Raw genomic sequence first — 23,817 nt, 5'->3', positions numbered from 1 at the left:
TATGTCATTCAATGTGCATATTAAACAAATATGTAGGACTGCTTTTTTGCATTTGCACAATATCTCTAAAATTAGAAAGGTCTTGTCTCAGAGTGATGCTGAAAAACTAATTCATGCATTTATTTCCTCTAGGCTGGACTATTGTAATTCATTATTATCAGGTTGTCCTAAAAGTTCCCTGAAAAGCCTTCAGTTAATTCAAAATGCTGCAGCTAGAGTGCTGACGGGGACTAGAAGGAGAGAGCATATTTCACCCATATTGGCCTCTCTTCATTGGCTTCCTGTTAATTCTAGAATAGAATTTAAAATTCTTCTTCTTACTTATAAGGTTTTGAATAATCAGGTCCCATCTTATCTTAGGGACCTCATAGTACCATATCACCCCAATAGAGCGCTTCGCTCTCAGACTGCAGGCTTACTTGTAGTTCCTAGGGTTTGTAAGAGTAGAATGGGAGGCAGAGCCTTCAGCTTTCAGGCTCCTCTCCTCTGGAACCAGCTCCCAATTCAGATCAGGGAGACAGACACCCTCTCTACTTTTAAGATTAGGCTTAAAACTTTCCTTTTTGCTAAAGCTTATAGTTAGGGCTGGATCAGGTGACCCTGAACCATCCCTTAGTTATGCTGCTATAGACTTAGACTGCTGGGGGGTTCCCATGATGCACTGAGTGTTTCTTTCTCTTTTTGCTCTGTATGCACCACTCTGCATTTAATCATTAGTGATTGATCTCTGCTCCCCTCCACAGCATGTCTTTTTCCTGGTTCTCTCCCTCAGCCCCAACCAGTCCGAGCAGAAGACTGCCCCTCCCTGAGCCTGGTTCTGCTGGAGGTTTCTTCCTGTTAAAAGGGAGTTTTTCCTTCCCACTGTCACCAAGTGCTTGCTCACAGGGGGTCGTTTTGGCCGTTGGGGTTTTTCCGTAATTATTGTATGGCTTTGCCTTACAATATAAAGCGCCTTGGGGCAACTGTTTATTGTGATTTGGCGCTATATAAATAAAACTGATTTGATTTGATTTGAATGATGTAGACACATTTTATGACGACTTAAAACCAAGGCTTTTATCCTGTTCAATAAATGGAAAAAGAAAAAAATAAATAAACACAGAAAACACTCCATAAAAATATTATTTTTATTATTATTAGTATTAGTAGTAGTATTAGTATTATTAAATGAGGCAATCATTAGAGGTGAGCAGAGCATTCAGATGCTCGATTTCTAACAGTGTTTTAACATGAGTTGGGCTGTCAGACCGATTCTTTAAATTTCCCATCTTTCCACACAATTTCCTCCACTTATCCAGGCTTGGCTGTGATGGCAGCAGGTGAAGTAAAGCAGGCAATACGCCCCTCTCCCCCAGTGAAATGCCAATCAATTTGTCACTGGTCAGAAAGTTCAAACACATAATCAGCCATAGGCTCAGATAGTCCCATACACCCAGAAGCAAAACACAGAGATATTACTTGCCAGTGAATAGAGGTAAAAAGTTGAATAATCCCCAGGGGTGCAGAGCGGAAGATTATGAGGCAGCTAAATTATGCTGACAACTGTGTAGCAGTGAGTCTTCAGTGCTGTGTGCCTGATGCTGATAAATGCCTCTGTGTGCCTGCTCACCCTCAGCCACCTTCTCTGAGCAGCACTGTGGTGTTATGGCTGACAGCAAGGCACTTCCATTACTCCCACGTTCAGGTTTGAGCCAGATGAACAACAATAGGTGAAATTAAACCTGGGAGAGAGCAGATATTTTCCTTTTCCACACGACTGCATCCGTAAACAATGAGGCACTATACACATGGGGAAGTATGACCAAGGCTGGTTGAGGGGCTTAAACAGCAGAGTGGTTTGTTCATAGCAGCATGCCAGCTGTTGTTGGATCACAGCTCAACCTACATCAGTTCTGACTATGTTGTTCTTTCAAAGCTCAGAGGTGATCAGAACTGAATGTGAAACAAAGGTTGAGGGTGGGGATGCCTACACCAGAGTTGTTTACTGCCTCCTGAGGCCAGCCTGGTTGTCACATGGAAGTAAACAGATATAGGCCCAACTAGATTACATAAGCATCCATTAAAAAAAAAAAAAAAATATATATATATATATATATATATATATATATATTCAAGATTCAAGAGTTTTATTGTCAGCATGTACAGCAGAAACAGGCAGTTACACTATACAATGAAATTCTTACTTTGCTATTCCTCCATTCACCAATATAATCTTAAAAAGAAAGAAAGAGAGAGGAAAAGACGAAATGTTTAAAATAAAAATAAAATAAAATATATATAAAATATAAAATATAAAAAATAAAATATAAAATAATTATATATATATATATATATATATATATATATATATATATATATATATATATATATATAAGATAAGACGTTATTGATCTCACAATGGAGAATTTCACGTTACGTCAGCTCTTAATAAACACAAGATGAGTGCGAGTAGAAGAAAATGTGCATCAAACAGCATGTGCAAGATAAAGCAATAATAATAATAATAATAATAATAATAATAATAATATCTGTAACAATACAATAAAATAAGAAAATGAAGTAGGGATATAATATATATATATGTTATGTGGGCCGCTGAAGAGGAGGTACTGCTGGCCCACTACCACCAGAGGGCGCCCTGCTTGGAGTGCGGGCTCCAAGCACGAGAGGGCGCCAGACCCAGAAGAAGTGACAGCTGTCATTCATCCCCTGCACCAGCTGTCACTCGTTCATCATCATCATCACCATCATAAAAGCCGGACTGCAACTCCACCTCCTCGCCGAGAAATCGACTACCGAGAGGTAATTTCTCTGCTTTTTGCCAGCAGTACCAGGGTCGACAGCCGAAGACAGAGGTCACCTGGGGATTCGAGACTTGGCGGCTCCGGTGTTCTTCAGACCGTTGGTGGTGGAGGCCGTGTGGGACGCGGCCTCTCTCTCGTCGGGGTCTTCTATCTTCGAGCCTGCCCACACGTCACCTGGTGTTAATTGACTTTGCAATTTCTGTGTATTTAGTTGTGTATTGTCACAACAGTAAATTGTTACCTTTTGGCTTACTCATTGTCCGTTCATTTGCGCCCCCTGTTGTGGGTCCGTGCTACGACACCTTCCCAACAGGATTTCTCGGCCAATCGTCATGGATTCCGAGGGGCGTCAGCTCGAGCGTGAACGGCCAATGGCAGAGCCAGGAGCGCAGGCGTCAGCGGGAGGCGTGTTGGGTGAGCTGCAGCAGATCTTAACCGCCTTCACGGCTCGGTTGGATTTAGTGACCGAGCAGAATGTCCTCCTTAATCGGAGAGTGGAGGCTCTCGCCACCAGGGTGGAAGCGCACGATCAGGGCGCTGCTGCAGCTCCTCCTCTGGCTGGTCCTGGGCCTGAATCAGACGTACCACTGGTCGTTCAACAAACCCCCCCACCATCCCCTGAAGCTTACATAAGCCCTCCGGAACCGTACGGGGGCTGTGTCGAGACGTGCGCGGACTTCCTCATGCAGTGTTCGCTCGTCTTTTCACAGCGCCCTGTCATGTACGCATCAGATGCTAGCCGGGTAGCTTATGTTATTAATCTGCTTCGAGGAGAGGCACGCGCATGGGCTACGGCACTTTGGGAGCAGAACTCATGGCTCCTAACGTCTTATACTGGGTTTGTACGGGAGTTCAAACAAGTGTTTGATCATCCCAACAGAGGCGAGACCGCTTCAAACGTGCTGCTGTCGATGAGACAGGGGCGCCGTAGCGCAGCCGAGTATGCAGTCGACTTCCGCATCGCGGCAGCGAGGTCCGGCTGGAATAACGTTGCGCTCCGCGCCGCCTTCGCAAATGGACTGTCACCGGTCCTCAAGGAGCACCTACTGGCTAAGGAGGAACCGCGGGATTTTGACGGGCTTGTCGATTTGGTTATACGCTTAGACAACCGTTTGAATGAGCATCGTCGGGAGCAGGCCGGGGGGCGTGACCGGGTACGAGCCGTCCCTCCCCCTTCCGGTTCCGACAAGGCGACGTCGTCCCCACGCTTCACTGCCAGAGAGCCCCGTGGGGCTACAGCTCCCCCTGCTGAGGAGGCTATGGACACGAGCAGGGCCAAAGTAAGATTAACTGACAGACAAAGGAGACTGGCCCGCGGGGAGTGTTTTGTCTGCGGCTCTTGTGAGCACATGCAGAGGGACTGCCCTGAACGGTCAAACTACAAACGCCCGTCCTTAGAATCTGGGCTAAGGGTGGGCCATAACACACACGCGGAAAGACCCCGCAGATCGGCACGAATCCCAGTAACAATCCTTTGTGAGGAGTTAACCCTTCACGCCCCAGCACTAATAGACACGGGGTCAGAAGGGAATCTGCTGGACAGCAGATGGGCAAAGGAAGTAGGGCTCCCTCTGGTGGCTCTGCCGGCACCATTGCAGGTGCGAGCACTAGATGGCACTCTTCTTCCATTAATCACACATCAGACACAACCAGTGACCTTGGTTGTATCTGGGAATCACAGGGAGGAGATAGTGTTCCATGTAACACCATCTACCTCCCGAGTGATTTTGGGTTTTCCATGGATGGTGAAGCACAATCCCCGGGTCGATTGGCCGTCCGGGGTTGTGACGCAGTGGAGCGAAACCTGCCACCGGGAGTGTTTAGGATCCTCGGTTCCCCCCGGCACTACAGCTAATGAGGAGGTCAAAGTTCCCCCCAATCTATCGGCGGTGCCAGAGGAGTACCATGATCTTGCTGACGTTTTCAGCAAAGATCTGGCGCTCACTCTTCCTCCGCACCGACCGTATGATTGTGCCATCGATTTAGTCCCGGGCGTTGAGTACCCGTCCAGTAGGTTGTACAACCTCTCACGTCCGGAACGCGAATCAATGGAGACCTACATCCGGGACTCCTTAGCTGCCGGGCTGATCCGGAACTCCACCTCCCCGATGGGTGCTGGTTTCTTTTTTGTGGGCAAGAAAGACGGCGGACTCCGTCCATGCATTGATTACAGAGGGCTGAACGAGATCACGGTTCGCAACCGATACCCGTTACCTCTGTTGGATTCAGTGTTCACGCCCCTGCATGGAGCCCAAATCTTTACGAAATTGGATCTTAGAAATGCGTACCACCTGGTTCGGATGCGAAAGGGAGACGAATGGAAGACGGCATTCAACACCCCGTTAGGTCACTTCGAGTACCTGGTCATGCCGTTCGGCCTCACTAACGCCCCCGCGACGTTCCAAGCTTTGGTAAACGACGTCTTGCGGGACTTCCTGCATCGGTTCGTCTTCGTATATCTGGACGACATACTCATCTTTTCCCCGGACCCTGAGACCCATGTCCAGCATGTACGTCAGGTCCTACAGCGGTTGTTGGAGAACCGGCTGTTTGTGAAGGGCGAGAAGTGCGAGTTCCACCGCACTTCTTTGTCCTTCCTGGGGTTCATCATCTCCTCCAACTCCGTCGCCCCTGATCCGGCTAAGGTTGCGGCGGTGAGAGATTGGCCCCAACCAACAAGCCGCAGGAAACTACAGCAGTTCCTCGGCTTTGCAAATTTTTACAGGAGGTTCATCAAAGGTTACAGTCAGGTAGTTAGCCCCCTGACTGCCCTGACCTCCACCAAGGTCCCCTTCACCTGGTCGGATCGGTGCGAAGCCGCGTTCCAGGAGTTGAAACGCCGGTTCTCGACTGCACCAGTTCTGGTGCAGCCTGATCCTGATCGCCAGTACGTAGTAGAAGTGGATGCCTCTGACTCAGGGATAGGAGCCGTGCTGTCCCAGAGCGTGGAGGCTGATAAAGTTCTCCATCCTTGTGCCTTTTATTCCCGCAGGTTGACCCCAGCTGAACGGAACTATGACGTTGGCAATCGGGAACTTCTTGCGGTGAAGGAGGCTCTTGAAGAGTGGAGACACCTGCTGGAGGGGGCTTCGTTGCCCTTCACGGTTTTCACTGACCATCGGAACCTGGAGTACATCCGGACCGCCAAGCGGCTGAACCCCAGGCAAGCCCGCTGGTCTCTGTTCTTCGGGCGCTTTGACTTCCGGATTACATATCGCCCCGGGACCAAGAACCAAAAATCAGAGGCCTTGTCCCGGGTGCACAAAGAAGAAGCCAAAGCGGGGCTGTCGAACCCCACCGAGACCATCATCCCCGAGTCCACTGTCGTGGCCGCCCTTACCTGGGACGTGGAGAAGACCGTCCGGGAGGCCCTGACCAGGAGCCCGGACCCGGGGACTGGCCCCAAGGACAGACTGTACGTCCCACCAGAGGCAAGAGCTGCCGTATTGGACTTCTGTCACGGGTCCAAGCTCTCCTGTCATCCCGGAGTGCGTAGGACCGTGGCAGTAGTCCAGCAGCGCTTCTGGTGGGCGTCCCTGGAAACCGACGTCCGGGACTACATCCAGGCCTGTACCATCTGCGCCAGGGGCAAGGCAGACCATCGGAGGACGACGGGCCTCCTCCAACCCCTGCCAGTGCCTCATCGCCCCTGGTCTCACATCGGCCTGGATTTCATCACGGGCCTCCCGCCGTCCCAGGGCAACACCGTAATCCTCACGATAGTGGACCGGTTCTCCAAGGCGGCCCACTTCGTGGCCCTCCCGAAGCTCCCGACGGCCCAGGAGACAGCAGACCTCCTGGTTCACCACGTCTTGCGGCTGCATGGGATACCGTCGGACATCGTCTCGGATCGTGGTCCCCAGTTCTCTTCACAGGTGTGGAAGAGTTTCTGCAAGGAGCTGGGGGCCACCGTGAGTCTCTCGTCCGGGTACCACCCCCAGACCAACGGCCAGGCAGAGCGGGCCAACCAGGATTTGGAGCAGGCCCTGCGGTGTGTCACCTCCGCACATCCGGCGGCCTGGAGTCACCATCTGGCCTGGATCGAGTATGCCCACAACAGCCAAGTTTCGTCTGCTACCGGCCTCTCCCCTTTTGAGGTGTGTTTGGGGTACCAGCCCCCATTATTCCCGCTGGTGGAGGGAGAGGTCGGTGTGCCCTCGGTCCAGGCCCACCTTCGGAAATGCCGCTGGGTGTGGCGGACCGCCCGCTCTGCCCTGTTGAAGGCCCGGACGAGGGCCAAATCCCAAGCAGACCGCCGACGGTCCCCGGCCCCCACATACCAGCCCGGGCAGGAGGTGTGGCTCTCAACGAAGGACATCCCCCTCTGTGTGGACTCCCCCAAGTTAAAAGACAGATACATCGGACCCTTCACAATCCTCAAAATCATCAACCCGGCCGCAGTGAAGCTCCAACTCCCAGCTTCACTGCGGATCCACCCGGTATTCCACGTGTCCCGTATCAAGCCACACCACACCTCGCCCCTCTGTGCACCTGGACCTACGCCGCCTCCTGCCCGGCTCATTGACGGGGAGCCTGCTTGGACAGTCCGCAGGCTCCTGGACGTCCGTCGTAAGGGCCGGGGGTTCCAATATCTGGTGGACTGGGAGGGGTATGGACCTGAAGAATGCTCCTGGGTGAAGAGGAGCTTCATCCTGGACCCGGCCCTCCTGGCCGATTTCTACAGAAGACACCCGGACAAGCCAGGTCGGGCGCCAGGAGGCGCCCGTTGAGGGGGGGGTCCTGTTATGTGGGCCGCTGAAGAGGAGGTACTGCTGGCCCACTACCACCAGAGGGCGCCCTGCTTGGAGTGCGGGCTCCAAGCACGAGAGGGCGCCAGACCCAGAAGAAGTGACAGCTGTCATTCATCCCCTGCACCAGCTGTCACTCGTTCATCATCATCATCACCATCATAAAAGCCGGACTGCAACTCCACCTCCTCGCCGAGAAATCGACTACCGAGAGGTAATTTCTCTGCTTTTTGCCAGCAGTACCAGGGTCGACAGCCGAAGACAGAGGTCACCTGGGGATTCGGGACTTGGCGGCTCCGGTGTTCTTCAGACCGTTGGTGGTGGAGGCCGTGTGGGACGCGGCCTCTCTCTCGTCGGGGTCTTCTATCTTCGAGCCTGCCCACACGTCACCTGGTGTTAATTGACTTTGCAATTTCTGTGTATTTAGTTGTGTATTGTCACAACAGTAAATTGTTACCTTTTGGCTTACTCATTGTCCGTTCATTTGCGCCCCCTGTTGTGGGTCCGTGCTACGACACCTTCCCAACATATATATATATATATATATATATATACACACACACATATATACGAGGTCTGTTAGAAAAGTATCCGACCTTTTTACTTTTTTCAAAAACCTGATGGATTTGAATCACATGTGCTTGCATGAGCCAACTTTGAACCTTCGTGTGCATGCGTGAATTTTTTCACACCTGTCGATTGCGTCATTTGCTTGTAAGCAGCCTTTGTGTGAGGATGGGTGTAGTCTCTCGTCGTTTTTCCTTTGCAAGGAAATGGTGGAACGACTGGAGCAGCGCGACTGCATCAAATTTTGCCAGAAACTGGGCGACAGCCAGGTGGAAACCATTCGGATTATTCAGACGGCTTTTGGTGATGATCCTATGGGCATCACACAGATTAAGGAGTGGTACAACTGGTTTAAAGACGGCCGCACAACGGTGGAGAGTGAGCGACGCTCCGGGCGGCCATCAACATGCTGAAATGACCAGATCATTTCTAAAATGAATGCTGTGGTGATGCGGGAATGTTGTGTGACTAACCGAGAAATTGCGGAAGAGGTGGACATCAGCACTTTTTCAGCACATTCCACTGTGACAGAAAATTTTGCCATGAAAAGAGTTGCAGCGAAATTCATGCCGATGGCTTGGGCACCAAGCTGATGGCAGAGCAAAAGCGCCACCGTGTTGAAGTCTCACAGGACATGTTGTGACATGCTCACCTCTTCCACAATTTCTCGGATAGTCACACAACTGAAAAGCCACCGAAAGCCGCCTGAATCTTCCGAATGGTGGAAGAGGTGAGCATGTCACATGTCCTGTAAGACTTCAACACGGTGGTGCTTTTGTTCCGCCATCAGCTTCATGCCGAAGCTGTCATGACGGGCCCTGATCTGGGCTTTGATCCCTTTTTTGCCCCTTTCTTTGCTGCATCTTCTGTTCCCGCTTTGATTTATTAGTGGTTTATTTTCATCATATGTTTCTTCTATGTTCTATTTTGCTTTGTCACTTTGTTTCTTTGCTACTTTTATACTTTAGCCATTGTCCAGTTCCGTTCTTGTTTTGTTCAGCCAGTTTGTGTTTTCATTGTTTACCACTTGTTTATTTTGTTCTTCTTATTTGTTATATTATCTGTTGTGCTTTAGTGTCAGGTTTTGTTATCTCAGTCTCTGTTTTATTTTTAATTTGTTTAGCTACTTTGGTTTCTTAGTCTGTTCCAGTTTAGTTTTGTCTTAGTGTTTTATTTTCTATTATTCTCAGAGCAGTTTTTATGAAGTTTATTTTCTGTGTTTGTAATCCTCTGGTTTGCTTTTCAGTTTTGTTCTTAGATTGCACTCACATCCAGTTATTTATGTTCACTCCACGCCCTGCACCTGACTTTATGTTTTCCCTCACTTTGTTTCTGTCTGTGTTGTTTCACCTCACTCACACTCCCTATACTAGCCCAAGTATCTTTGCTCCTCACATCACTCTCTTGCACAGTGTTTGATCTTTGTCTACTAGCCATGCCCCCTTTCTGGAATCTTCCCTCCACACCTGCACCTTGTTACCTAATCAGTCTGCACATGCACATTGTTCACTCACAGCACCTGTTACTTAAGCCCTTACAGTCTCACAGCACACTGCCAGATTGTTGTCTTAGTACACTTTCCAGCGCCCTTCATAGTCCTGTTTTTGTTTTGCCGTGTTCTGATCCTTGCTCTGTTTTCCTCGACCATGCCTTTTGCTTCATCCCAGATGTCTGAGTTTGCTCGTGCCTCCGAACCCTGCTCGTTCGTGACTGCGTCTCAGCCTGATCCTGTTTGTACCTCTGCCACGCTGACTGATTAGATGTGTACCGAAACCAAGCCTGGAATAAAGACCATGATTTATCCTACACCAAAGCCTTGTCTGGGAGTTTGCATTGTGGGTCCAGCTGCTCCTGGTGATGAGCTCGCGCCCGTCCTGACAGAACCCATTGGCATGAATTTCGCTGCAGCTGTTTTCCTGGCAAAATCTTCTGTCACAGTGGAATGTGCCGAAAAAGTGCTGATGTCCACCTCTTCTGCAATTTCTCAGAGAGTCACACCACAGTCCCACATCACCACAGCGTTCACTTTGGAAATGATCTGGTCATTTCAGCATGTTGATGGCCGACCAGAGCGTGGCTCGCTCTCCACCGTTGTCCGGCCGTCTTTATACTGGCTGTACCGCTCCTTAATGTGTCTGATGCCCATAGCATCGTCACCGAAAGCCGTCTGAATAATCCGAATGGTTTCCACCTGGCTGTCACCCAGTTTCTGGAAAAATTTGATGTAGTCGCGCTGCTCCAGTTGTTCCACCATTTCCTTGCCAAGAAAATCTGAAAAGAGACTACACCCATCCTCACACAAAGGCTGCTTACCAGCAAATGATGCAATCAAACAGGTATGAAAAAAATTCACGCATGCACACGAAGGTTCAAGGTTGGCTCATGCAAGCACGCGTGATTCAAATCCATCAGGGTTTTGAAAAAAATAAAAAGGTCGGATACTTTTCTAACAGACCTCGTATATATATATATATATATATATATATATATATATATATATATATATATATATATATATATATATATATATATATATACACACTCAACAAAAATATAAATGCAACACTTTTGGTTTTGCTCCCATTTTGTATGAGATGACTGGTATCCCCCCCCAATAAAACAAAACTGCACCTTTCAGAGTGGCCTTTTATTGTGGACAGTCTAAGGCACACCTGTGCACTAATCATGGTGTCTAATCAGCATCTTGATATGGCACACCTGTGAGGTGGGATGGATTATCTCAGAAAAGGAGAAGTGCTCACTATCACAGATTTAGACTGGTTTGTGAACAATATTTGAGAGAAATGGTGATATTGTGTATGTGGAAAAAGTTTTAGATCTTTGAGTTCATCTCATACAAAATGGGAGCAAAACCAAAAGTGTTGCATTTATATTTTTGTTGAGTGTATATAGTAAGTCCCTTCGGCTGCTCCCTTGCTTGCACTCGGGGTTGCCACAGCAAATCCACGGTGGATCTGCATGTTGAATTTACGCCGGATGCCCTTCCTGATGCATCTCCACATTACATGGAGAAATGTGGCAGGGGTGGGATTTGAACCCGGAGCTTTCTGAACTGAAACCAAGCGCATTAACCACTTGGTCACCTCCCCCCACCCTTATATATATATATATATATATATATATATATATATATATATACACAAGGTCTGTGATGAAAAAAGCGGTCCTTTTTAGTTTTTTCAAAAAATAAATGGATTTGATTCATATGTTTTTACGTCAGACATGCTTGAACCCTCGTGTGCATGCGTGAGTTTTTTCACACGTGTCGGTGACGTCATTCGCCTGTGGGCACGCCTTGAGTGAGGAGTGCTCCACCCCGCCCGTCGGAATCTCTTTGTCTGAATAGCCGCTGCGGACGGCGCGCGTTGCTTTCTCAACATTTTTTCTGGACCTGTGAGGGATATCCGAGTGGACACTATTGGAGAAATTAAGCTGGTTTTCGGTGAAAAGTTTAACGGCTGATGAGAGATTATGGGGTGTTTCTGTCGTTGTAAGGACTTCCCACGGAGCGGGACGTCGCGCAGCATTTCCAGGCGCCGTCGTCGGCCTGTTTCAACCTGAAACCTGAAAACATTCTAATTTAAGGCTTAATTCACCCAGGATGTCGTGAGAGAACAGAGAAGATTCAGAAGAGGCTGGCATGAGGACTTTATGCAGACATTCCACTGTTTAAGGACATTTTGTAATGAAAGACGTGCGCGCAAATTCGCCGAGTCGTTTCCGTGTGCGCCGCAACAGGAAAAACACCTCCGTGTTGAAAACCATTTGTAAAATTCAGGCGGCTTTTGATGGCTTTCAACAAGTGAGTAACTGAGAAATTGTTTAACAGCTTGGGCATGTTCCAACTTGCCCGTTAAGGTTTCCAACGGAGGTGTTTTTCCTGTCGCGACCCCCCGCGGTCGGGTCCGGCCCGACATGCGACTCTGCCCGCATGTTCTTTCATTACAAAATGTCCGTTAACAATGGAATTGTTGTGTGTTGGGGGGGTTTGGTCCTGTTGGGAAGGTGTCGTAGCACGGACCCACAACAGGGGGCGCAAATGAACGGACAATGAATAAGCCAAAAAGTAACAATTTAATGTTGTGATAATACACAACTAAATACACAAAATTTGCACAGTCAATTGACACCAGGTGACGTGTGGGCAGGCTCGAAGATAGAAGACCCCCGACGAGAGAGAAGCCACATCCCACATGGCTTCCACCACCAACGGTCTGAAGAACACCGGAGCCGCCAAGTCTCGAGTCCCCAGGTGGCCATGGTCTTCGGCTGTTGACCCTGGTACTGCTGTCAGAAAGCAGAGACAAGATGAATGAGTGTGAGTCCGCACACTCAGTAATCCACAGTCTGCACACAGTTAGGAGGGAGCACCTCCACCTCCAATCACACACTCGTGCAGCTCCTGATTAACCACTTATCTGGTTTGGGGTGTGAGGCGAAACGCCAATCCCACAGATAAGGAAAACACCAGGAAAACGGCTGCAACAGAAGTTCAGATTATTACACAACGTATGAGTCAGCAGAGAAATTACCTCTTCAGTAGTCGATTTCTCAGTGAGGAGGTGGAGTTGCAGTCCAGCCTTTATGGTGATGATGATGATGATGATGAACGAGTGACAGCTGGTGCAGAGGATGAATGACAGCTGTCACTTCTTCTGGGTCTGGCGCCCTCTCGTGCTTGGAGCCCGCACTTCAAGCAGGGCGCCCTCTGGTGGTGGTGGGCCAGCAGTACCTCCTCTTCAGCGGCCCACATAACAGGAATGTCCGAATAAACTCCTCGTGCCGACTTCTTCTGCAAGTTCTCTGTTCTCTGACGACTTCCTGGGTCAACAGAGCCTGAAATGTGGAAGTTTTCAACTTGAAACGGCGAGACGCTGCCGCCTCGAAGTGCAGATCGCCGTTAGGCGCCGTGGGCTGTCCTTAAAGCGACACTACCAGACCAAAATCTCTCATCAGCCGTTAAAAATTTTACCGAAAACCAGCTGAATTTATTGAATGGTGTCAACTGAGTTGTGCCTTACAGTTTTGAAAAAATTTTGATCAAACAAAGCAGCAGTCTCTGAGCCATTCATAAACAATGAGAGGGTGGGCGACTCCTCACTCAAAGACTGCCCACAGGCGAATGACGTAACCGACAGGTGTGAAAAAACTCTCGCATGCCCACGAGGGTTCAAGCATGTCTGATGTAATCACACGTGATTCAAATCCATATGGTTTTTGAAAAAAATAATAAGGTCCATTACTTTAATCACAGACCTCGTATATATATATATATATATATATATATATATATATATATATATATATATATATATATATATATATATATATATATATATATATATACACGATTGGAATTAAAAATAGGAGCAGCATCTTATTTACAATATGTGAAGTAAGGTTTAGCTGTGATAAGGTGACACTAGTGCTGGAATTTATAAACAAGTTGTTATTGCACATTATTTGTAGACAGAATAATATTGCACATGATTTGTGGACAGATTATTGCATATGGTTATTTCACAGTGTTATTGTACAGTCTGACAGCAGCAGGGATGAACAACCTGCGGTTGTTCAACCTGCGGTATCATTCCTTCTTGCATTGAGGGTGCCTCAGTCTGTCACTGAAGGAGCTGCTCAGCTCCACTACAGTCTGGTGCAGTGGGTGAGAGGTGTTGTCCTTGATGGATTTGAACTTGGCTAACACCCTCCTCTCAGCCACCTACTCCAAAGAGTACAGAGGACAGCGCAGGACAGAGCTGCCCTTCCTGAACAGCTTGTTCAGTCTCTTTCTCTCCCACTCTGTGCTGCCCGGGGCCCAACAGACGACAGCATAGAGGAGAGCAGAGGCTACAACAGAGTCATAGAAGGTCTTAAGCAGAGGCCTACTCACTCCAAAGGATCTCATTCTCCTCAGGTGGTGCAGGCGATTCTGGCCTTTCTTGTACAGGGTGTGAGTGTTGTGAGTCCAGTCCAGTTTGTTGTTGAGGTGAACACTCAGATATTTAAAGCTGTCCACAGTCTCTATGTCCTCCCCCTGGATGCTCATCGGTGAGTGAAGTGGTGGTTTCCTCCTGAAGTCGATCACCATCTCAAGTGGTTGCACTCACACCAGTCCACAAAGTCCGTGATGACCGACTGGTACTCCAGCTCGTTCCCTTCAGACACGTGACCCACAATGGCGGAGTCATCAGAGAACTTCTGGAGGTGGCAGCTCTCTGTGTTGTAGGTGAAGTCCGAGGTGTAGAGGGTGAAGAGGAAAGGTGAGAGGACGGTGCCCTGGGGTGCCCCAGTGCTGCACCTTACCACCTCAGACTCACAGCCGCGCAGCCGCACATACTGTAGGCGGTCAATGACGTAGTCGATGGTCCAGGCGGCGAGATGTCCATCCACACCTGTGTCCTCCAGCTTCCCCCGCAGCAGCGCCGGTCTGATGTTGTTGAATGCGTTGGAGAAATCAAAGATGACTCTCACAGTGCTCCCGCCGGTCTCCAGGTGGGTGAGCGCCTACTGCAGCAGGTAGATGACATTGTTGGGCCTGTAGGCGAACTGCATTGGGTCCAGGATGTTGCTCACCACTGTGCCAAGGTGGAACAGGATGAGCCGCTCCATGGTCTTCATGAGGTGGGAGGTCAGGGCAACTGGTCTGTAGTGGGCAGGTTCCTTGGCATGTGGTGGTTTGGGAACTGGGACCACACAGGAGGTCTTCCACAGGGTGGGGACCACCCAGAGACTAAGGCTCTTGTTAAAGATGTGGCTGAGGACCTCGCGGAGCTCATCTGCACAGGTCCTCAGCAGCCTCGGGGAGATCCCATTGGGTTCTGCCGCTTTCCTCTGCTTCAGCCACAGAAGCTGGCCTCTCACTTCAGTTGGAGTCACAGTGGGGGGGCTGAGGTGTGAGCTGAGGTGGGCTGATGCTGAATACATTCCAGGGAGAGGAAGGACAAAGTCTGGGGTGCAGTGGAGGTGGCCAGGGGAAGAAGGTGGGGGGTCTGAGGGACTGGAGGGCTGGCTGCTGGAGACGTGTGGAGAGCCGAGACCAGGCAGGGGGGCAGGTGTGGAGGAACCAAAATGGTTAAAGTAACTGTTTAGCTCCTCTGCAAACTGAAAATCTCCATCTGCAATCCTGCTGGCACCCTGCCCAAATCCAGAGGCGGTCTTGAGGCCTCTCCACACGTCCCTAACGCTGTTCTGGGCCAGCTGCTCCTCCATCTTCTTTCCATACTCTGTACTCCTTCTTATATATATATATATATATATATATATATATATATATATATATATATATATATATATATATATATATATATATATATATATATATATATATATATAAATGTCTCAGAAAAGTGAGTAATCAGTCTCGTAGGTGGTTAAGAGCAGCGCAGTTGATACACATTGTTTGCATTTTCTTCACTCAAACAGTTGCACGCAATGTCAATGTTGCAACCTAACTACAAGTCTGAGTTTCCATGTGGAAGGAGGCAACTGCAGTCAGTGTTGGCACTTAAGTCTGCCCTTTGGTGGCTCTTTGGCAAGGATCTCCTCAGCAACAAAATACATGGGTTGGTGATTATTTTTGATTGGTGTAGAACATTCATTTTTCCACCAATAACAAAGGGGAAGTCTTATTTTTTGTAGTTTTTTCCCCCAGCAACTGCTTTAGTGAGAGAGTGAACAAGGTTGCGAAAGTCCTGTTTGCTTCACATTTCTCCAAAAAATGCACACCAAAAAAATCACCATAATATTCAGGAAAAAGCAAGGAGTCATGATTCAAGTTATACTAGGCCTCTCAACACAATTTAAAAACTGGTGTATTGTTTCAACAGTGGTGGGTACAGTTCCAGTAATCCGCTACACTGTAAAAACTCATATCTAAGAAAGTAAAAAAGACTTGTTTAAAAGAAAATTAGACTTTTTTTTTTGTCTAAATAGAAAAATAATCTTGTCGAGCATTTTCTACATAAGAAAAAATGTCCTATTTTGGGAAAATGTTTGCTAGTTTTGAGAATTCTAAACAAGCAAATTTTTCTTACCCCATTGGCAGACTTTTATATATATATATATGACGTCTGTGAGAAAAGTATCGGACCTTTTTATTTTTTCGAAAACTATATGGAGTTGAATCACGTGCAATTACATCAGACAAGCTTGAACCCTCGTGGGCATGCAAGAGTTTTTTCATGCCTGTCGGTTATGTCATTCGCCTGTGGGCAGGCTTTGAGTGAGGAGTGGTCCACCCCCCTCATCGGAATTCCTTTGTCTGACTTCTTCCTGAGAGACTGGCGCTTTGCTTTATCAAAATTTTTTCAGAACCTGTGAGGCAAATTGAAGTGGACACCATTCGAGAAATTCCGCTGGTTTTCGGTGAAAATTTTAACGGCTGATGAGAGATTATGGAGTGTTACTGTCGCTTTAAGGACTTCCCATGGAGCGGGATGTCGCGCCGCGCTCTGAGGCGCCGTTGTCAGCCTGTTTCGAGCTGAAAACCTCCAAATTTAAACCTCTGTTGACCCAGGACGTCGTGAGAGAACAGAGAACTTTCAGAAGAGGTCGGGATCAGCAGTTTATCCGGACATTCCACTGTTAAAGGACATTTTATAATGAAAGACGTGTGGACGGATTGGCACGTTGGTAGGCAGCCGGCGCAGCGTGCCGCCACAGGAAAAACACCTCCGTTGGAAGCCTTAAGGACAAGTTGGAACATGTAAAGCACCTTGGGGCAACTGTTTGTTGTGATTTGGCGCTATATAAATAAAATTGAATTGAATTGAATTGAAATTGAATGTCAAGCTATTAAACAATTTCTCAGATACTCACTCTACTGAAAGCCATCAAAAGCCGCCTGGTTTTTACAAATGGTTATCAACACGGAGGTGTTTTTCCTGTGGCGGCACGCCGCGCCAGCTGCCTACCAACGCGCCAATCTGTCCGCACATCTTTCATTCCGTGGGAAGTCCTTAAAGCGACAGTAACACTCCATAATCTCTCATCAGCCATTAAAATTTTCACCGAAAACCAGCTGAATTTCTCGAATGGTGTCCACTTCGATCTGCCTCACAGGTTCTGAAAAAAATTTTGATAAAGCAAAGCGCCAGTCTCTCAGGAAGAAGTCAGACAAAGGAATTCCAACGAGGGGGGTGGACCACTCCTCACTCAAAGCCTGCCCACAGGCGAATGACGTAACCGACAGGCGTGAAAAAACTCACGCATGCGCACGAGGGTTCAAGGTTGGCTGATGAAATCGCACGTGATTCAAATCCATATAGTTTTTAAAAAAAATAAAAAGGTACGTTATTTTTCTCGCAGACCTCGTATATATATACTTGTTACAATGACAATAAAGAATCTGTATCTGTAAAAACGTTCTGGACTCACACACTATTTCAACTCATTATAGAAAGTTTGCACAATTTATTGCCCCCCTTGAAAAATGCGACCTATTTTATATACACTACCCAATCTATACCCCATGGATCCACACGGACAGCACACTAGTAGATTATTATTATTTTATTATGTATTATATTTTATTTATTATTATTTAAAGGGCTGTGTCTTCTTTGCTACACTCGGGGGAATTTCTGCAGTGTCTTTTCACAAAACAGCCAGATAATAGCAGGATAGTATCAGCTGAACACTTTGTGCACAAACGTGCCAACATTTCAGCTGCAAGTGGTGTTAGATAATTGTGAGAGTGTCACACAAATCAGCAGATCCTTGTATCTGCAAAGGCTGCGCTCAACATTTGCTAGAGTGCCACATCGCATTCAAGCTCCACTCTCATGATATGTATGCAGACATTTTTACCGTGTGTGAAATACGGCTGACATTCAGACATGCTGATGTATCATTTGTACAACTTCAGTGAGATACTAACTGTGAATTTATCGCTCTTCTCAGTATTTAGTCACTAATTTGTGTCTCCAACTACTGTCCAACAGTTGCAGTCTAGTGAGCTAGTATTATAAGCAATAAACTTACAGACCACTAAGGGTCATTCACAGACCACTGGTGGTCCATGGACCATTCAGAAAGGCCTGTCTAGACCTTACCATCCCCAAAACAAGCAGATTGTTAACTGTGATAAAGACAAACTCCCTAATCATGTTTTATGTTATAGGAAGAAAACTCAAGCAGATCAGGCTCATTGTGATCTGATCATTCTGATGAAGCAAAACAGAAGGCACACCACAAGATAGACACAACATGCAATTAAATAATAGAAATTCTGCAAATGAGACAAGAAATACAGTATAAGCCATTGATCAAAATACTATTTAAATGGACGACAACAACAAACAGTAGCTCAGTGTCTCTGAGAAATAGTCAGCATAGTGTTGATGTGTATGTTGATTCTGGATCACAGTTATTGATCAATCAATCAATCAACTTTTTTCTTATATAGCGCCAAATCACAACAAACAGTTGCCCCAAGGCGCTCTATATTGTAAGGCAAGGCCATACAATAATTATGAAAAACCCCAACGGTCAAAACGACCCCCTATGAGCAAGCACTTGGCCACAGTGGGAAGGAAAAACTCCCTTTTAACAGGAAGAAACCTCCAGCAGAACCAGGCTCAGGGAGGGGCAGTCTTCTGCTGAGACTGGTTGGGGCTGAGGGAAAGAACCAGGAAAAAGACATGCCGAGAAGGGGGGCAGAGATCGATCACTAATGATTAAATGCAGAGTGATGCATACGGAGCAAAAAGAGAAAGAAACAGTGCATCATGGGAACCCCCCCACAGTCTACGTCTAAAGCAACATAACCAAGGGATGGTCCAGGGTCACCCGATCCAGCCCTAACTATAAGCCTTAGCGAAAAGGAAAGTTTTAAGCCTAATCTTAAAAGTAGAGAGGGTATCTGTCTCCATGATCTGAATTGGGAGCTGGTTCCACAGGAGAGGAGCCTGAAAGCTGAAGGCTCTGCCTCCCATTCTACTCTTACAAACCCTAGGAACTACAAGTAAGCCCGCAGTCTGAGAGCGAAGCGCTCTAATGGGGTAATATGGTACTACGAGGTCCCTAAGATAAGATGGGACCTGATTATTCAAAACCTTATAAGTAAGAAGAAGAATTTTAAATTCTATTCTAGAATTAACAGGAAGCCAATGAAGAGAGGCCAACACGGGTGAGATATGCTCTCTCCTGCTAGTCCCCGTCAGTACTCTAGCTGCAGCATTCTGAACCAACTGAAGGCTTTTTAGGGAACTTTTAGGACAACCTGATAATAATGAATTACAATAGTCCAGCCTAGAGGAAATAAATGCATGAATTAGTTTTTCAGCATCACTCTGAGACAAGACCTTTCTGATTTTAGAGATATTGCGTAAATGCAAAAAGGCAGTCCTACATATTTGTTTAATATGCGCTTTGAATGACATATCCTGATCAAAAATGACTCCAAGATTTCTCACAGTATTACTAGAGATCAGGGAAATGCCATCCAGAGTAACGATCTGGTTAGACACCATGCTTCTAAGATTTGTGGGGCCAAGTACAATAACTTCAGTTTTATCTGAGTTTAAAAGCAGGAAATTAGAGGTCATCCATGTCTTTATGTCTGTAAGACAATCCTGCAGTTTAGCTAATTGGTGTGTATCCTCTGGCTTCATGGATAGATAAAGCTGGGTATCATCTGCGTAACAATGAAAATTTAAGCAATACCGTCTAATAAGACTGCCTAAGGGAAGCATGTATAAAGTGAATAAAATTGGTCCTAGCACAGAACCTTGTGGAACTCCATAATTAACTTTAGTCTGTGAAGAAGATTCCCCATTTACATGAACAAACTGTAATCTATTAGACAAATATGATTCAAACCACCGCAGCGCAGTGCCTTTAATACCTATGACATGCTCTAATCTCTGTAATAAAATTTTATGGTCAACAGTATCAAAAGCAGCACTGAGGTCCAACAGAACAAGCACAGAGATAAGTCCACTGTCCGAAGCCATAAGAAGATCATTTGTAACCTTCACTAATGCTGTTTCTGTACTATGATGAATTCTAAAACCTGACTGAAACTCTTCAAATAGACCATTCCTCTGCAGGTGATCAGTTAGCTGTTTTACAACTACCCTCTCAAGAATCTTTGAGAGAAAAGGAAGGTTGGAGATTGGCCTATAATTAGCTAAGATAGCTGGGTCAAGTGATGGCTTTTTAAGTAATGGTTTAATTACTGCCACCTTAAAGGCCTGTGGTACATAACCAACTAACAAAGATAGATTGATCATATTTAAGATTGAAGCATTAAATAATGGTAGGACTTCCTTGAGCAGCCTGGCAGGAATGGGGTCTAATAAACATGTTGATGGTTTGGATGAAGTAACTAATGAAAATAACTCAGACAGAACAATCGGAGAGAAAGAGTCTAACCAAATACCGGCATCACTGAAAGCAGCCAAAGATAACAATACATCTTTGGGATGGTTATGAGTAATTTTTTCTCTAATAGTCAAAATTTTGTTAGCAAAGAAAGTCATGAAGTCATTACTAGTTAAAGTTAATGGAATACTCAGCTCAATAGAGCTCTGACTCTTTGTCAGCCTGGCTACAGTGCTGAAAAGAAACCTGGGGTTGTTCTTATTTTCTTCAATTAGTGATGAGTAGAAAGATGTCCTAGCTTTACGGAGGGCTTTTTTTATAGAGCAACAAACTCTTTTTCCAGGCTAAGTGAAGATCTTCTAAATTAGTGAGACGCCATTTCCTCTCCAACTTACGGGTTATCTGCTTTAAGCTACGAGTTTGTGAGTTATACCACGGAGTCAGACACTTCTGATTTAAAGCTCTCTTTTTCAGAGGAGCTACAGCATCCAAAGTTGTCTTCAATGAGGATGTAAAACTATTGACGAGATACTCTAACTCCCTTACAGAGTTTAGGTAGCTACTCTGCTCTGTGTTGGTATATGACATTAGAGAACATAAAGAAGGAATCATATCCTTAAACCTAGTTACAGCGCTTTCTGAAAGACTTCTAGTGTAATGAAACTTATTCCCCACTGCAGGGTAGTCCATCAGGGTAAATGTAAATGTTATTAAAAAATGATCAGACAGAAGGGAGTTTTCAGGGAATACTGTTAAGTCTTCTATTTCCATACCATAAGTCAGAACAAGATCTAAAATATGATTAAAGTGGTGGGTGGACTCATTTACTTTTTGAGCAAAGCCGATAGAGTCTAATAATAGATTAAATGCAGTGTTGAGGCTGTCATTCTCAGCATCTGTGTGGATGTTAAAATCGCCCACTATAATTATCTTATCTGTGTTGTGTGTTGGGGGGGCGTGGCTGGATGTTTTGGTGTTCTTTTCTTTTCTTTGCTCTCCAGGTGGCATGAGGGCTGATTTGTCTGTGAAGAAGGTGCTGGCTGAAGAGTCTTCACCCTCATCAACATCATGGAAAGCACCTGTGCTTGGTGCTCACGTGCAACCTGGACGACTTGCAGCTGAAGCAGATAATTGGATGGCGTTCTGCATTTAAGTCATGTGTGATTCAAGCAGAACTGCCGGGAACTCGACCTTGTGACGTTCGTTTGTGAGACGCTGAGGACCGCGCCTGGGTTTTGACACATCGAGCCCGTGAGGCAGGGAGGGGTGAGGACACATGCTGTCAGCACACACGAAAGGTAATTAAGTGTTTAAGTACTTGTTGATAGTAACTTGGTGTTTTGTTACACAGTGTACTGGAATTGTAAAGAGAATTGCGTAGTTTGCTTCTCACTGCTGTGGCGTGAAGGATAAGTGATCCTCCACTTGTTGTGAGAGGCTGCTCATTTGCATAAAGTAAAAGAAAGGACACTGACCTGAGTGCGTTGCTGGCAGCGTGTGTTTATTGGAAGATATAGTTGTATCTGTTGATTTACCTCACCGTCTCTTTGCTTCACAGAGAATCAGTTTGTCGTGTCCACCTGGGGGGTGTTTGGCGGTGGTAGGAAGTCCAGGAGCGCCGGCTTTAATCCTTGCGGGCGCTGGAGAGCGAGCCACGATAACTCCACCAGAGGGACGTTGTTTTTTTTATGTTTTTACACTTTTAAACACAGGTGTATAATAAATAGTTTTTGTTTGGAACCGTTTTCTGGTTATTTTTAGCGCTGGGTCCTGTCTGACGCAGGTTCGCTCCTCAATCCGCGTCGACACATAACAATCTGAGCTAAGCACTAAGTCAGACAAAAGGTCTGAAAATTCACAGAGAAACTCACAGTAACGACCAGGTGGACGATAGATAATAACAAATAAAACTGGTTTTTGGGACTTCCAATTTGGATGGACAAGACTAAGAGACAAGCTTTCAAATGAATTAAAGCTCTGTCTAGGTTTTTGATTAATTAATAAGCTGGAATGGAAGATTGCTGCTAATCCTCCGCCCCGGCCCGTGCTACGAGCATTCTGACAGTTAGTGTGACTCGGGGGTGTTGACTCATTTAAACTAACATATTCATCCTGCTGTAACCAGGTTTCTGTTAGGCAGAATAAATCAATACGTTGATCAATTATTATATCATTTACCAACAGGGACTTAGAAGAGAGAGACCTAATGTTTAATAGACCACATTTAACTGTTTTAGTCTGTGGTGCAATTGAAGGTGCTATATTATTTTTTCTTTTTGAATTTTTATGCTTAAATAGATTTTTGCTGGTTATTGGTGGTCTGGGAGCAGGCACCGTCTCTACGGGGATGGGGTAATGAGGGGATGGCAGGGGGAGAGAAGCTGCAGAGAGGTGTATAAGACCACAGCTCTGCCTCCTGGTCCCAACGCTAGACAGTCACAGTTTGGAGGATCCAAAAAAATTGGCCAGATTTCTAGAAATGAGAGCTGCTCCCTCTAAAGTGGGATGGATGCCGTCTCTCCTAACAAGACCAGGTTCTCCCCAGAAGCTTTGCCAATTATCAATGAAGCCCACCTCATTTTTTGGACACCACTCAGACAGCCAGCAATTCAAGGAGAACATGCGGCTAAACATGTCACTCCCGGTCTGATTGGGGAGGGGCCCAGAGAAAACAACAGAGTCCGACATTGTTTTTGCAAAGTTACACACCGATTTAATGTTAATTTTAGTGACCGCCGATTGGCGTAACCGAGTGTCATTACTGCCGACGTGAATTACAATCTTACCAAATTTACGCTTAGCCTTAGCCAGCAATTTCAAATGTCCTTCGATGTCGCCTGCTCTGGCCCCCGGAAGACAATTGACAATGGTTGCTGGTGTCGCTAACTTCACATTTCTCAAAACAGAGTCGCCAATAACCAGAGTTTGATCCTCGGCGAGTGTATCGTCGAGTGGGGAAAAACGGTTAGAGATGTGAATGGGTTGACGGTGTACACTGGGCTTCTGTTTAGGGCTACGCTTCCTCCTCACAGTCACCCAGTCAGCCTGCTTTCCCGACTGCACGGGATCTGCCAGGGGGGAACTAACGGCGGCTAAGCTACCTTGGTCCGCACCGACTACAGGGGCCTGGCTAGCTGTAGAATTTTCCACGGTGCGGAGCCGAGCCTCCAATTCGCCCAGCCTGGCCTCCAAAGCTACGAATAAGCTGCACTTATTACAAGTACCGTTACTGCTAAAGGAGGCCGAGGAATAACTAAACATTTCACACCCAGAGCAGAAAAGTACGGGAGAGACAGGAGAAGCCGCCATGCTAAACCGGCTAAGAGCTAGTAGCTGCGCTAAGCTAACGG

At 46.6% G+C, this 23,817-nt stretch overlaps 1 protein-coding gene and 1 long non-coding RNA gene across 2 annotated transcripts in view; both read right to left on the bottom strand.

Moving 5' to 3' along the window:
• Positions 1-23,817, bottom strand: part of vstm2a (V-set and transmembrane domain containing 2A) — a 644,019-nt gene that overhangs the window by 82,419 nt on the left and 537,783 nt on the right. The gene's annotated exons all lie outside the window — the stretch shown is intronic.
• LOC117512764 lies at positions 1,956-13,948 on the bottom strand. Its single transcript, XR_004561376.1, has 3 exons — positions 13,720-13,948; positions 9,634-9,638; positions 1,956-1,966 (listed from the first exon to the last, which is right to left on the bottom strand). It is a non-coding gene; the product is annotated as an uncharacterized LOC117512764 (long non-coding RNA).

This window comes from Thalassophryne amazonica, chromosome 1 (assembly GCF_902500255.1).
Source record: "Thalassophryne amazonica chromosome 1, fThaAma1.1, whole genome shotgun sequence".
Lineage (NCBI taxonomy): Eukaryota > Metazoa > Chordata > Actinopteri > Batrachoidiformes > Batrachoididae > Thalassophryne > Thalassophryne amazonica.
This window is presented reverse-complemented; position numbering and strand designations above follow the sequence as displayed.